Source organism: Mustela nigripes, chromosome 14 (genome assembly GCF_022355385.1).
Source record: "Mustela nigripes isolate SB6536 chromosome 14, MUSNIG.SB6536, whole genome shotgun sequence".
Classification (NCBI taxonomy): domain Eukaryota; kingdom Metazoa; phylum Chordata; class Mammalia; order Carnivora; family Mustelidae; genus Mustela; species Mustela nigripes.
The window spans coordinates 45,064,403-45,079,673 of NC_081570.1; positions in this window are offsets into that span (position 1 = coordinate 45,064,403).

The window sequence follows — 15,271 nt, forward strand, 5'->3', positions numbered from 1 at the left end:
TGTGACAGCCCCGGGCGCCTGGGTGGCTCAGTGGGTTAAGCCGCTGCCTTCGGCTCGGGTCATGGTCTCAGAGTCCTGGGATCGAGTCCTGCGTCGGGCTCTCTGCTGAGCAGAGAGCCTGCTTCCCTCTCTCTCTCTCTCCGGCTGCCTCTCCGTCTACTTGTGATTTCTCTCTGTCAAATTAAAAAAAAAAAAAAAAAAAAAAAAAAAAAAAAAAAGAATGTAACAGCCCCAAGGATGTCACACCTAACCTGGGGTAGGTTTTGCCTGACCACCCCCCCGCCTCCAGTGGACATGTGCTTCATTTTGGCCCGGGTGCCTGCGACGTATGATTCATGCTGAAAGCACATCTGAAACTCTCATCTTTATAGCTATTTTCTGAGAAAATTACCCAATCTGGCAGCCCTTCTGGCCCCACTTGACAGATCACGATGAGCCAGGCCAGATGGGAGGGGGGGAATGAACTCCACCATCAAATTGTCCAACGCCTGAAAAATGTTGGCTTCAGAATGATGCAGGCCCTCTCTTGTGCATTGACTAGAATTGGAGGAAGGTGAGCTCTGCCAGGCCAAGGCAGTGAGGTCTCTGTGTTCCTGGCGGAGGCCCCCAAGCCAGCTCTGTCTCCACAGCAGAGCTCCCTGCCAGGTGGGGCGTCACAGCTGTGGAATCAGAGAAGTTGTGCAAGAAGAGAAAGAAGTTTCCAACTCAGCAAAAGAACAACTCTTGGAGAGTGAGCTTGGGGACAGTGGGAGTCCAAAGCAAGGCCAGGAGTCATGAAATAAAGTCCACGTGGCAAGAAGTAAGGATCTAGAGGGAAGTGAATGAGCAAAAGTTAGGGGGAAGAAAGAGTGTAGCGAGGAGCATACAAAGGAATGCCAGTGTTCCCTTAACAGCCTGTTGATGGTTGCAAAACTTTCTAGAGTCAAGTTGTGGATCAGTTGATTCACTGAGCATTTCCGGAGCCTTTGCACTTAACTCTCTTGATGTGGAGCAACTACCCTAGCTTCTATTATTATCACCACTTTAGAAATAAGGAAATTGAATTTCAATGAGGCTCACAAGTGATCAAAATGGGCTTGATGCCCAGGACCTGTCTGATCCAAAGCCCCTGTTCTGGATTGGAGCCCACCCCAAACCCTCTCCTGGGCTGAGCGATGCTGGGCAAAGTCACTCTCTTACCTCATCCATAAAATGAGGATGCTATAACCACCGGCAGAATCTTTATGAAATGATTTTGTCAACCATAAAGCATTATGCAAATCTGAATTGCACGTATTTGTTTATTTGCCTGCCTGTTCCTTCATATTTTTTTTTCATTCTGCAGTGAAGTCTCCATGAGACCACACGCAAGAAAATAACACTGTCAGTAATCTGAATACCAGTGCAGATCCACAAAAGAAATAAATTTCTCTGCCTGATAAATCTTCATGGAGAAAGACTTTGCAGGCACAAATAAAACCAAGGATTCCAATCTCACATTCATAAAATCATTCATTCAGCAAGCCCTTACAAAGCCCCCGCACTGGGCCAAACCTGAGTGCGGTATATAAATGATGAATAAAACACAGTCCCTGCCCCTAAGGATCTCAGAGTCTAGAAGGGAGAACAGAGTAATTATAGGCTGCTTTATGAGAGTGGCAGGCACTATAGGAAAGAAAAACACAGCAAGTTACAAGTTCAGGGAGGGACAGAAGGGCCCCATACCCGAGAAAGCACTCCTATAGGCAGGAACTTCTGAGCTCTTTCTTAAAGACAAGACTGGATTCTGGGGGGGGGGGGGGGGGGTTGAAAAGAGCAGGAGAGTCACACCCAGGGGGAAGTGGGTTCTGTGGAACCACAAATACTGGCCTGGCTTAGTTTTGGGGGTGAGGGGGAGATGAATGATGAAGCTCCTAGAGCTAGAAGAGCTCCTGTGGTTCTGCTCATGAATGTCCCCAGTCCAGAGCCCAGGGAAACATCAGGGAATCTTCCAAAGCCTTCAGTGGCTCTATGTCTCACTCAGACCCCCAGCTATTCCAGTCACTCCCACAGGTAGGCCTCTTACCTGCACCACCTCTCCCTTGTAAGCAAAGACAAGCTGCCCAAAGCTGGAACAGGGTATGCCCATTTCTGTTAGCTAAATGGTTCAAACCTTCAGTTAGACCATCCCACCTTCAAGGCTTGCCATGGCCACTTACACACTGCACAAGCTGGGCAAATGATTTATCTTCTTGTGTCTATTCCTCATCTGTACAACAGGGTAATAGCATCTCCCATGCTAGATTTGTGTGAGAATTAAATGAGATAATATATGCAAAGAACTGAGAAGAACATCTCACCCTCAAGCAATGATACATTACTTGTTATCATTATGATAATTACCCTAAGCATCAACTTCTACAATTCCAGCCACTTTATTTTTAACTTCAGTAACTTCTAGTGACTGGGGAAATACACATAAAAAGTGAGAATGAAGGAAAAATAACCCCAAGAATCATCAATTAACATGGGGGAAAGAACACAAAAACCCAGGCCATAAAGTCTCACATGTCTGCAATGGTGTAGTTTCAAGTTTGACGTCCAGTTTCCTGGCAGCCAGAGCAAAAAGGAGAACCAATCCATAATTACTTTCCCAGAACAGAGTTTCTGAAAGAATTCCTGCCACAGGCTTCACAACAGTAGGCACTATGTGATGTGGTGAACAGCATTGGCAGTGGTGTGTGGACTAGCCTACCAAAGCACCACATCCTGGGGGGACTTCTTCAACACAGATGTGTAGTCTCACAGTTCTGGAGGCTGGTAGTCAGAGATCAAGGTGTTAGCAGGGTTGTTTTTTCTGAGCCTCTTCTCCTTGGCTTATAGATGGCCTCCTCTCTGTGTCTTCACGTGGTCTTTCCTCTGTGTGTGTCTGTGTCCTAATCTCCTCTTCTTATCAGGACACCAGTCCTACTGGATTGCAGCCTACCTCCATGACCTCATTTTACCTAATTACTTCCCTAAAGGCCCTATATTCTAATATAGTCACAGTCCAAGGTACTAGGTGTTAGGCTTCAACATATGAATTGAAAGGGGACAAAATTCACCCCATCACAGGGTCCCTACATCAAAGGCCCTGAGGACATAATCCAGCTTGATTCTGCAAGGCAGCCTACAGAGGCTCCCACCACCCTTCTGATGGCTCAGCTTGATGCCAGAAGAGAACCCTACACCATTTACACTCCAAAGATCTTTGGAGAGGATCACATCCCTCAGCCAGTGCTGGGAGGTGAAGGCAGGGCAGGAGAAATGGAGAGTCTGCTTCTCCTTGTGAGCCTGAAGTGCATTTAGTCTTGAATGAGTCTTTATACCCATAAAGGCTCTTAAAGGCAGTATTATTTTTAGGCCTATTTCTTTAGTGGTGGTGTGTAGCTAAGACAAAACAGGGAAAGCAGTTAAAAGTAAGACTGTAACTACCCAGGTCAAAGATGCAGATCTGGCTTCATAGAAGTCACAGTTAAGAGCAGGGTATCTGTAGCCCAACTGTGTCAATTCAAAGTCCAGTTCTAGCATTTACTGTTTGTGGGAACTGGAACAAGTTATGATTCTTGGCTCCTTGGTTTCCCCATTTGTGACATGGTAATAATAATAGTAACCAATCCCATAGAGTTGGTCTAAGGATCAAACGAGAATAATGTGATCGACCATACATGATAAACATGTGTTGGGTGGGTAGGTAGGGGTCCAGAAAAGCTTGGCCAATAAAGGTTACATTTGATCCACCTCCTCACATGAAGAAGTAGCATTTGGCCAAATGTCTATGAAAACAGATGACCGTCCATCCCAGAGGAACAGCCTGACAAAGGTACCTGTGTCCTGTTCAGAAAGCCACTGAGAGTTCCATGCAGTGACTCAGGATGGCCATGAGTATACCCCTTCCTCTCCTTTCAAGCACAGTTTGGGACAGCACTGCCACACCTCTTTGAAATTAGGTGGGGCCTGTGACTGGCTTTGGCTGATGAAATGTGAGCACAAGTGTCTGCTCTCATTTCTATAAGCCATATACATAACTTTAAATTTTCTAGTAGCCATGTTTAAAAAAAAAAAAGTAAGAGATGAAATTAATTGTAATAATGTATTAAACATTCTAACTTTGTATATTCCAAATAGGATCATTTCAACATGCACTCAATATTAAACTTATAATGAGACATGTCGTCTCCTTTTTCATACTCTGTGTGTTGTGCTCTAGGTGTGTATTTTATACTTGCAGAACATCACAGTTTGGACTAGCCCCATTTCACGTGTTCAGCAGCCTTTCGTAGCTAGTAGCTACTGGCTGAACAATGATGGTGGAGCTAGTAGAGTCTCTGGGACCCTTGGCTAGTGAGCGAGAAGCACAGAGCAGGGGTCCAGCCAACACTCAGTGAACACGTGGCATAATCAAGATGTAAGTCATCATTTCCGTAAGCCATGGAGATTTTATGTGTTTCAGAATGACCTCTCCTAACCAGCATATGCTTCTTGTTGCTAGAATATAAAGGAAACCAAAGGAGACTGGAAAGAGGCAGAAATCAGTCAAGGAGAGGTCTTTTATGAGATACTCAAGCATTTGGATTTGATCCTGAAGGAAAACTAATGGATCTCATGACACTGTTCAGATTTGACCGGCCATCCTGGAGGCAGGGGAAGCCAATAGAGGGCTGGTGCAATATCCAGCCAGTGTGTCCTGGTACAGGCACTGAGGACAGCCCAACTGGAAAAAAGACAGACACACTGCTCTCCATTGACCTGCATACAGAGCCATCTGTTTGACTCCGTGTACAAGGGGAGTTTTGTGGTCCAGCCAGGGAGGGAACCATCAGCCCAGCCTCGTGCAATCTGCTGGGGCTTCAGTTTCATCTTGTAGCTGTTGGCTGTGAGGAATTATTCCACAGATCCATCATGGTGGAAGGCTTTGCCCCAATGAAGTATTTTGGATCCGTTTCAAGGTCATTTTCACATTTCAAGGAAATTTTCCTCTTGTTTTTCTTCCAGCCCACACCAGACTTCAAAACCTCCAGCTTTTCAAAGCACTCCCGCTGGGGTGGGGATTTTTCCCTCCTATATTTTTCCTCCACAAATGATATGCCATAAAGAAGAGACAAAGAGGAAAAAACCAGTGACTGGATAATTCTGCATCATCCACAGAGAGATCAGGGACTGGGGTGGCTAGGGAAAGCCATGCAAATAGATAGGTGATAATTTGAAGTCACCACATCAAAATCTATTCCTTGGTTCTGAACTATTATATTTTGAAAATTCCAGTTACTTATCTTTAAAAAAAATTATCTATTTATTTTACAGGAGAAGTGCACACGAGATGGGAAAAAGGGAGAGGCAAAGAGAAAATCTCAAGCAGATTCCATGTTGAGCATGGAGCCCTACATGGGGCTCGATCCCAAGGATCCTGAGCCGAAATTAAGAGTCAGCCTCTTAATTGACCAAGCCACCCAGGCGCCCCAGTTGTTTACCTTTTTAAGCATAGGGGGAGGAGATAAAAAGTTGTTTATCTTTTTAAGCAGCTTGAGCATTACTATAAAAGAGTTCCATAGAAAACATCTTGGCAAAATGACAGAGACAGCCAGGACAGGGGTTTGTTTATGAAATACTTTGAAGATTAAGGGGCACAAACTTCCAGTTATATTGAAACAATATCCATTTATATTATATCCAGTAATATTGTAATAACTTTGTACCATGACAGATGGTAACTATACTTACAGTGGTGAGCATTTTACAATGTATATAATGTATATACAATGTATATAATTTTTGAGTCACTATGTTATATACCTGAAATTAACATAATATTGTATGTCAACCATACTTTAAAATATAAAGAAAAAACTAAAAACTATTTTTAAAAAACTACTTCAAAAGCCTTTTCTCTATGATTTTTTGTACAGAATCATTTCTATCATGGTGATTTTTCTTGTTATTTAATCAGCTGTGGCCGAGAGCAAGTCACAGTGACGTGGAGGCAGAGCTCTCACACGGGCACACAGACAGCAGGATTATTTAACTGCTATGGAATGAAGCAGAACTCAGACCGGGTTGGAGTTCTACCACTTGCTGTGTGATCTCAGGCAGATCCAACCACCTTCTGAGCCTTGGTTTCCTCATCTATAAATGGAGGACAATGATCCCTACCACCCAGCGTGGCTGTGACGATTCAGGGGGGAAAATGGCATGTTAAATGATTTGCCATGAATCTTGGGTATTTATCTGAATAAAGAAATACATGGATTTGGAGCCAATAAACAGAGGCTAAAGATCCAGGTCCAGCATTTCCCGATCGTGTGGCTTTGAACAACTCACACACATCATTTGTCTATATTCTATAAAATAGGATGACAGTACTTTCCCAGATTAAGCAGGATGATGTATTTGACTTTCAGCTTAGTCTTTATCCTCTAGAAAAAGAAGTCTGAGGCAAGGACTAAAGTGCTGCTTCGTGTTGGAGGTGCAGGCCAAGGGAGGCCAATGGGAGGAGGCAAAGCAGAAATGAGCAGAAGAAATATGGAAACGAATGTGATGCGTACATTGCTGTGTGCCATTCTTGGTGAGGAGTGGCAAAGACAGGTTCACTCTACAAAGGTACATTTATTTCTTCAGTAGATAAGACTTTGTGGAACATTTTCAAGCAGACACTGCCAGTCGGTACTCCACAGAAAGAGAAGAGAAAAAGGTGTGTCTACCTTGTTCCTCCTGATCTCCCTGCCCCACTGGTCAGGGTTGACCCCTTTGGAGAGCTAGCCTCCCACACATGATTAGAATCACTTGGCCCCTGAAAGCTGATTAGGAAGTATTTCTTCTGTCTCAGTGGAAAAGTGCCTCTGCGTGGTCTGGCTTGGCCTACGGACCATGTGGATCAGGCAAACCTGGGCCTTGTGACCCCAGACAGCTTGCAGAGCTCTGTTACCATGGTAGCCTCAGAACATGCCACTCCTTCCATGCTGTGCTCTATCCTTGTTGTGCAAGGGCAGAGGAGACACCAACTGGGTAGACCAGGAATGAGATTCAAATTTTTACAAGATACTTTAAAGTTTAAGCGTGACCTGTCCATTTTAGAAATGAGGAACTAGAGGCCTAGCAAGGGAAACAGACCTCCCTAAGTCACACAGCTGTCACTGGCAAAGTCCTTCAGACCTGTGCTCTTCAAGCTCCAACATGGTCCTCAATCTACTTGTCAGTCTTGTTAAAAAGGAGATTCTTACCCAGTACATCTGAGCTGAGGAAGAGATGGGGAGTCTGTGGGCCACTTTCTGAGTAGCAAGGCTTTCAGCTGCCACAGTCACCTTGGAAATCCACACTAAGCACCACATAAATGAGATATGGCATCCTTCCTCCTTTCATCCACTGCCTCAATTCAGATTTGCTCTCCTTAACCATCACTTGCACCTGATTCTACCCCTCTTCTGAACTTATGCTGACTTTGACTGTTATTTTCTTAATGCTGTCCATGCTGCCTTGGACTTCACAAGATGACCTAACGTTTCTCTCTTCTTTCTTGGCTAAGATTCTGGCTACCCCAGACAATCTCCCTTGAACATATCCCTTCAGCTATGCTGGCTCAAGCTGCTTTGAGTAAATGCTCTCTTTCTACAACTTGGACCCTCCAGCCCAATACGCTCCTTGTGGCCAGTGCCTTTAACAGGCTCCATCTGCTTCTTTTGTGTGAAAACTTTACTGCAGAGATCCCACGTCTTTCATGCACTTCCCACTATCCCACCCAGCCTTAATTCTAAGATGTAATAAGGCTGAAGGGGATTGGTGAGGCACGAAAATATTTTTATGCTGGAATGTGTGCTTGTTTCCAAAAAAACAAAGCTTATAGTCAAACAGGAATACTCTGGTTTCCTAAAACTCACAACCAAAATAGACTTTCTTTCCTGTTTACCCTATGTATGAATCAGATTATGCTTCAGTTACTGATTTGCTGAATGATGAGAAGCAGATCCAAAATATTTATTAAATATTTATTAAAATATTTATTATTTTAATAAATTATTTTATTTTATTATATTTTAATAAATATTTATTAAATAAATAATATTTATTATTACGTGATCTTCAACAACGTAACACACAGAACAAAATGGCCTAGAGTTGGTCACTAAAGGAGAAACTGAGTCTTCATAGGGTTGGTGTAAGGATTAAATGAGTTTGTCATTTAACCATAAGCCATTTAAATTTTTCCCACCACATAATAAGCACCCAGCAAATGTAAGCCAGTGTTATATCAGCTGAAACTCCACCCCTCTCACTCCCACTCAATAAATTATATTGGAATGCAAGTGAGTGAGAGTGAAAAGAGAAAACAATTCTTAATAAATTTAAGAAGATTAAAGTCATAACAAGCATGTTTTCCAACCACATCGGCATATATTACAGATCTAGCAGGTCAGCACTTACGCTAATTTTATCAGGAACTGAGATTGTTAGCCTATAAGAAAAAAGATACAAGTATCAATCCAATAAAGTTAAATGAAACTCTATATTACTACATTTGGTTTGGAAATGATTAACTCAAGCCTGTGATTCTTTTTTTTTTTTTTTTAAAGCAAATCTTCTCTAGTTACGTCCACTGCAAGAGCCTAGAAGCAATCACAACCTCACAGCAGGGGCATCACTGGCACCCAAATTGTGGCTTGTCAACAGCGCTCCCCTCCACAGCAAACAGCCATTCCTCCGAGCAATGGATGATGGCTAAGATCTGGAGCAAAAAGATTTATAGGGGATTCCTGTACCAGAAGGTAGAAAGCTACCAAGTCTTGATAAAAGGACTCGTGGTTAATACAATGACCACTGCAATGTACTGAAACACATTGCATTGAAAACCTCATGTGTTTATCATGATAGTCAACAGGAAAATACATAAATAACCTCAACAGTCTCAGTATTCACATTAGTGGTAACTAGGCACCAACTCCTAACTGAATATCAGCAATTTAAAAAAGAAGAAGAAGAGGAGGAGGAAGAAGAAGCAGCGTCATTTATCCTGCCTTTTCTCAAGGAAATAGGTTTCAGGATAATCAGATATTCATAATTGGTGAGCATAATGGGCCCTTACATAGTAATCCCAGCCCATACATGTGAAAGGATGACGAAATTGTAAGAATTGCCACTTTCAACCCCTAATGAAATAATTCATTCAAGCAAAGATTATCTGTAGAGAAAACCATTAGATGAAAGGTCATAGGGGCATTTTAGAATGGAGATATCAGGATATCACCATCTGAAATCCCAGATCAAATTAGCATCAATAACACTGTTCAGACTTCACATGGCTTCTAATGTGAAGTAACATGAAGGACAAAGCGCCAATAACAAAATATTCTTGAAAAAGAAGTTGGACTTGAATATCATCAAGACTTTAGTGGCGCCTGGGTGGCTCAGTCGTTGGGTGTCGGCATTCAGCTGAGGTCATGATCCCAGGGTCCTGGGATCAAACCCCACATCAGGCTCTCTGCTCAGCGCGAAGCCTGCCCCTCCCCTTCCCACTCCCCCTGCTGTGTTCCCTCTCTCACTGTCTCTGTCAAATAAATAAATATCTTTAAAAAAAAAAAAAAGACTTCAGAATGAACTTCTAGTTTTATCATAAACAGGAGTAGAGAAATCAATTAAACCACACCATGATGAAGCAAATACAGACAAATTCAGAATGTGGGACTTTCTGTAAGACCTGGTTTCTTAAATAAGAAAATGGTATCAAGAGAGGGAGGTCAAGGAAGGAGGGAGACGAGAGGCTATTCTAGATTTAAGATGAGAGGTTTAAAAAACACAACAACCAAATGAAATATGCACCAATCTTATTTAGATCCTGATTTAAGCAACAATAGTAACATCACATTTTTTAGATAATTGGAGAAATCTGAGTATGATACCAAGGCATCAGAGTGAAACTTTTTTTTAGGTATGATGATAACCCTATGGTTAGCTAAGAAAGTGTCTATACTTGTGAACATACATCCTGAACTATTCCTAAGTGAAATGACATGAGATCTGGAATTTGAAAAAACAACACTTGATTGAAGTCTGGGCAGAAGGTGGAGACAATGAAGAAAGAGAGGCAAAATCCTGGTATATATAGGGTACTAGAGTTTAGAAAACTGTATTATGTGATAATAATAGTAGCAAGTAGTATAACCTTCCCATGTTTGCATAAGTTTGAGAGTTTTTATAATAAAAATATTTTTAGGGGCGCCTGGGTGGCTCAGTCAGTTAAGTGTCTGCCTTCGGTTCAGGTAATGATGTCAGGCTCCCCACTGCCACTCCCCCTGCTTGTTCTTTTTCTCTCTCTCAAATAAATAAATAAAATCTTTACTAAAAATAAAAACATTTTTAAATAACATAAAAAAACCTTGAATCAGACTTAATATACATTTTGTTAAAAATCATTTACAAACCTTGATTTTTCTTTTTTATTAATAGCAAAAACTACCCTGTTCCACCACCCACCACCATGCCAAGCAAGGCATTATGTTTGCTAACCACTGATGCTCTGTGTGTGCTCCACGCCTGCACAAACTGGTTTGAATTAAATGAGTGTGCTCATTTGTCACCCACCAGACTGCGGCTTGGGAGCAAGAACTGTGTCTTATTCAAGTCTGAATCCCAGTGCTGGTACAAAAACAGTCCTCAGAGGAGAGTCACATAATATGTGAATATTCCTAAGACTCCACCAGATAGTATTTAAAATCCTTATTATACCTGGGCATTAACCCTAGGACTTCTGGTGCAGGGAATCTGGGGCAGGTATGAAGGAGGGGGACATCTGGGGAATCTTCACTTTTACTAAATTTTCAAGTGATTCCTGTGCACATTATTTGGATCCCACACCTTGAGAAACATCTACTCTTTGAGCAGTCATGTAGGACAGTTTGATAGGGGAACTCAGAAAGAAGTAAAACCAATAAACAAATGGATGGCACATCGGTTTCAAAGGCTCTGATTTCTGAGGTTTAAATAATGAGAAGGACTGATTACTAAATGCAAGGGAACCAGAGTGGCTTCAAATGCAGCATTTGATTTCAATTTTGTCTTTACTTAAATGGAAACTTCTGCAGGAGTCGAAAGCAAAGCTTCTTGATTACAGACAGCGCAGCCGCAGATAAATGTAAATCCCAGCTTTCTAGACAGCTTTGTGAGAGGGATAAGGAGATATCTAGGCACTAACTAGTGTGATTATACAAGGCATGTGCTTATAATAAGACTTAGACCAATATGGGCTTCCTCAGGGTCCAATTATAAAATTTCTCATTCTCTCCCATCAGCCAGATAGGAATCTGCTTCAATCTGTCAGCTCATTGGTTGGAGTAATATTGTTTCCATACAACTCCTTAACCCATGCCAACATACTGTTAGTGGTGAATAGTTTGTTGCCTGATGAACCTAGAACGGCCCACCAACATAGTCCAAGTAGAGGACAGAAAGATGGTCAGTGAACAATCATGCTGCCAAAGAGATTCTACTCAGGGTCTTGGGGAGAAAGGCCCAGGATTCCTGCAAACTCTGTTCCTGCCGTCCATTGTTGCTCCTGTGTCTATGCTCAGCAAATGCTCTGTTTCTGCATTTTGGCTCTCCACATCTCTGTCTGACCAGGTCCCACTCATCCACTGAGCCAAAGCCCCAGGATCAGCTGTGCGGGGAAGGGTCCTCTGATGCCAGGCTCATATAGAAGGCCCCTTCCCGGTTCTCGTCTAAGAAGTCTGAACTTACCTCCATTATAATATAACCACCCATTATATTTTGTTATCACTGCCTCAACTTTGAGAATCACATCTCCCTCTCTCTGGTATCCCAGGTATCTTGTACCAACCTGACACATTGTAGATACTCAACAAAGGCTGTACAACTAACTGAATGAATTAAGGAATGAGTACAGAACCCACAGGTCTGGGTTACTCAACTAACCCAATTTGAGTGAAGTATGTGCTGGAGTTGAAATATTAGGAACATTTTCAGGACTTTCTAAAATATTAGAGAATTAGAAAAGCCACAAGACAGGAAATGAATATGAGTGTTAGTTTCTCAAAAACCAACTGGAGGTGAATTTAAAAAACCACAGGCAGATTAATGTGTAACTGATTACTACCAAATTTAGGAGCATTTGAAAAATGAAGAAGAGATCACTGGGATATACATGGCTTTTCAAATCATAAATGCAGACAAATCCTCTCCCATTCAAGCACTTGACCAGTCTTGTATCATGTCCACATGAAAAGAGAAAAAACATTAGCATGACGATCATGCCATCTGGACAGATTAAATCTGTACATTATCAAAATCATGTAGTAATGAATGCATCAAGATTTGTCTAATAGGAGAGTGCTGTCCTCACTTCTTGGCCTTTCCTGTTTAACAACTGTACAAATTACTTGGTAAAGATTTGTAAGATAAGTTTATTAAATGCATTCATCCATTCAACGGACAACTGTTGAACATTTACTTTGTACTTTCCTGTGACAAGGTCCCTGCCTAGTAAACAGCTAATTATACTACAATATGATGGACGCCATCACAGATTCTGAAGCAGCATGGCTAGAGGCTGACCTAGAAATCACTGTTGTCAATAAGGGCCCCAGGGAATCCTTATTGTTACCAGGCAAGACTTGGGAAACCATGGCAGACAACACAATCAAGTCGGAAGTAGCTCTATCCAAAAATAAATAAATGTAATTAAGGGGAAAAAATAAGAGCAAAACTTTAAAATATCTCCACTGGCAAGAATAATGAGTTGAAACCTGGAAGAAATGTAATGATAGCCAAAAACTGGTCATAACCTATATATAACCAAATAATGTATGTGATCTGGTATAACAGGTCTGTTAAAAGGCAGGCATACCCACACACTCTCTAACTTACTATCCTTACCACAGTAGAAGATAAAAACAGAGTATGACCATAGCAATACAATTTCTTTTTTGAGGCTCAGAGGCCTCATCTCTCTAAAGGGCATAATAATGGGACCTGCCACAAAGAGTTGTGTAGGGTCTCCAGGTATGGTTGTACAGGAGAAAATATTTATTGAGTGACTACCATATTCTCATGATAGGCTCTGAATATTCACAAAGCACTCTGCACTATGCTTAGCATATAATAGATATACCCCCAAATGACAGGTATTTTTATTATTACAAGCCCAGTTGTACTGATCCTGGTTATTCGTCCTGCATCTAGAAAGGGAAATTGCACCTGCTTTTTAAGACTCAACAGTGGGAGGGTCTATGCTGGCCCACTGTAGTTAGCACATCGTAAATCTCTTCAGAGCTCTTCCCTTATCGAGTGTCATTGAGAGCTCCAGCCTCTTAGGATGATGTTGCTGCTGCTTGACTTCTTAGGAGAATCAAGTGTTTTGAAATCAAGGCGTGATTAGTTCCCTGCCTAGACCAGCTTTCACTGAAATTCCTCACGTCTGAACTTCTAAGCACTGTTAACCTGTAACACAAAATCTAGCACTTAATTTCACCATCTTGGAGTAGAAAGAATGATCAAGATTTTTTAAAAGGTATAGAGCTTAGGTTTTTTGGAGTCAGACAGCCCTATGTTCAAACTCCTACTTGTCTGACCTTGGGAAGGTTATTTTGATTCCTAAGTTCACTGCATTTCTGGCTGACCTAATGAGATTATGTACCCAGCAGGAACTCATGAAAGGGGAGCGGTCAGCAGCATCCTCAAACAGAGGTTGCTCTACTCAGCCACCAAAAAGAACAAAATCTTGCCATTTGTAATGATGTGGATAGAACTAGAGGGTATTATTTTAAGCAAAAGAAGTCAGAGAAAGACAAATACCATATGACTTGGCTCATGTGGAACTTAAGAAACAAAATAAGAGAACACAGGGAAACAGAAGGAAAAATAAAATAAGACAAAAACAGAAAGGGAGGCAAATCATAAGAGACTCTTAACTCTAGGAGCAAACTGAGGGTTGCTGGAGGGGAGGTGGATTGGGGGAGGGGTAACTGGGTGGTGGGCATTAAGGAGGGCACTTGATGTAATGAGCAACAGAATTTTTTTTTAATATTTTATTTATTTATTTGAGAGAGAGAGCATGCCCAAGCTCGGGATGAGGAGGGAGGGAGATGGAGAAGCAGACTCCCTGATGAACAGGGAACCTGAAGCAGGGCTTGATCCTAGGACCCTGAGATCATGACCTGAGCCAAAGGCAGATGCTTAACCATCTGAGCCACCCAGGCGCCCCTGAGCACTGGGTGTTACATGCAACTGATGAATCACTAATTTCTACCTCTGAAACAAATATTACACTGTATACTACATAAATTGAATTTAAATAAATTTTTAAAAATAGGCTGCTCATTGGTTCACACTCCCTCAGGTATTGAACCTAAATTCTCCTTCCTCTAGTTTTATTCTTTCCAGTGGTCTAAAATCAACCTCTGAAGGTGGATAGAGTCAGTTTACTTCCTACCCTTCCCTGGGAAAGCTCTTTAGATAGTCAAAGATAGCACTCATGTCTCCCTAAGGTGACCAACTGCCCTAGTTTACCAGGATTCAGGGGTTCCCTAGGATACAGGACTTTCAGTCCTAACACTGGGAAAGTTCTGGAAAACTTTGTTTTCCTGTTCTGGAAAACCAAGATGGTTGGTTCCCCTTTCTTTTTCAGGCTGAATATTCCCATGGTCTTCAGTCATTGCTTTTGTGACACATTGTGTGGTCCCCTCATTATCCTATTATCCCTTCCCATAGGCATTCATTTTTTTGTAACGTCCCTCTAGAATTTGCACAAACCAAGAATGGGACTCATGAGTCATGGACATATACGCATTTAATTTGCCCAAGTAGTGCCAGATTGTTCTTCAGAATGACTATACAAGTCTACACTCTGACAGGCAGTGCATGAGGGTTTCTGACCCCCTTCTCCCTGATAACACTTGATATTATATAGCTAAAAAATTTCTGTCAACCTAATTAGGATGCCAAAGTAAAAATCACATTTTTAGTGTCCCACTACCCTGTAGGAGCTAACTGAACTTGATCTCTGACAATTTTTTCTGGTGTTTCTGACGTGGACTGCTGCCAAACTAACTCTCCTCAAGCCATTTCCATTCTATATATAAATTTAAATTCTGGGGGAGGAGTCAAGATGGCGGAGAAGTAGCAAGCTGAGACTGCTTCAGCTAGCCGGAGATCAGCTAGATAGCTTATCTAAAGATTGCAAACACCTGAAAATCCATCGGCAGATCGAAGAGAAGAAGAACAGCAATTCTGGAAACAGAAAATCAGCCACTTTCTGAAAGCATATTTTCCTGGG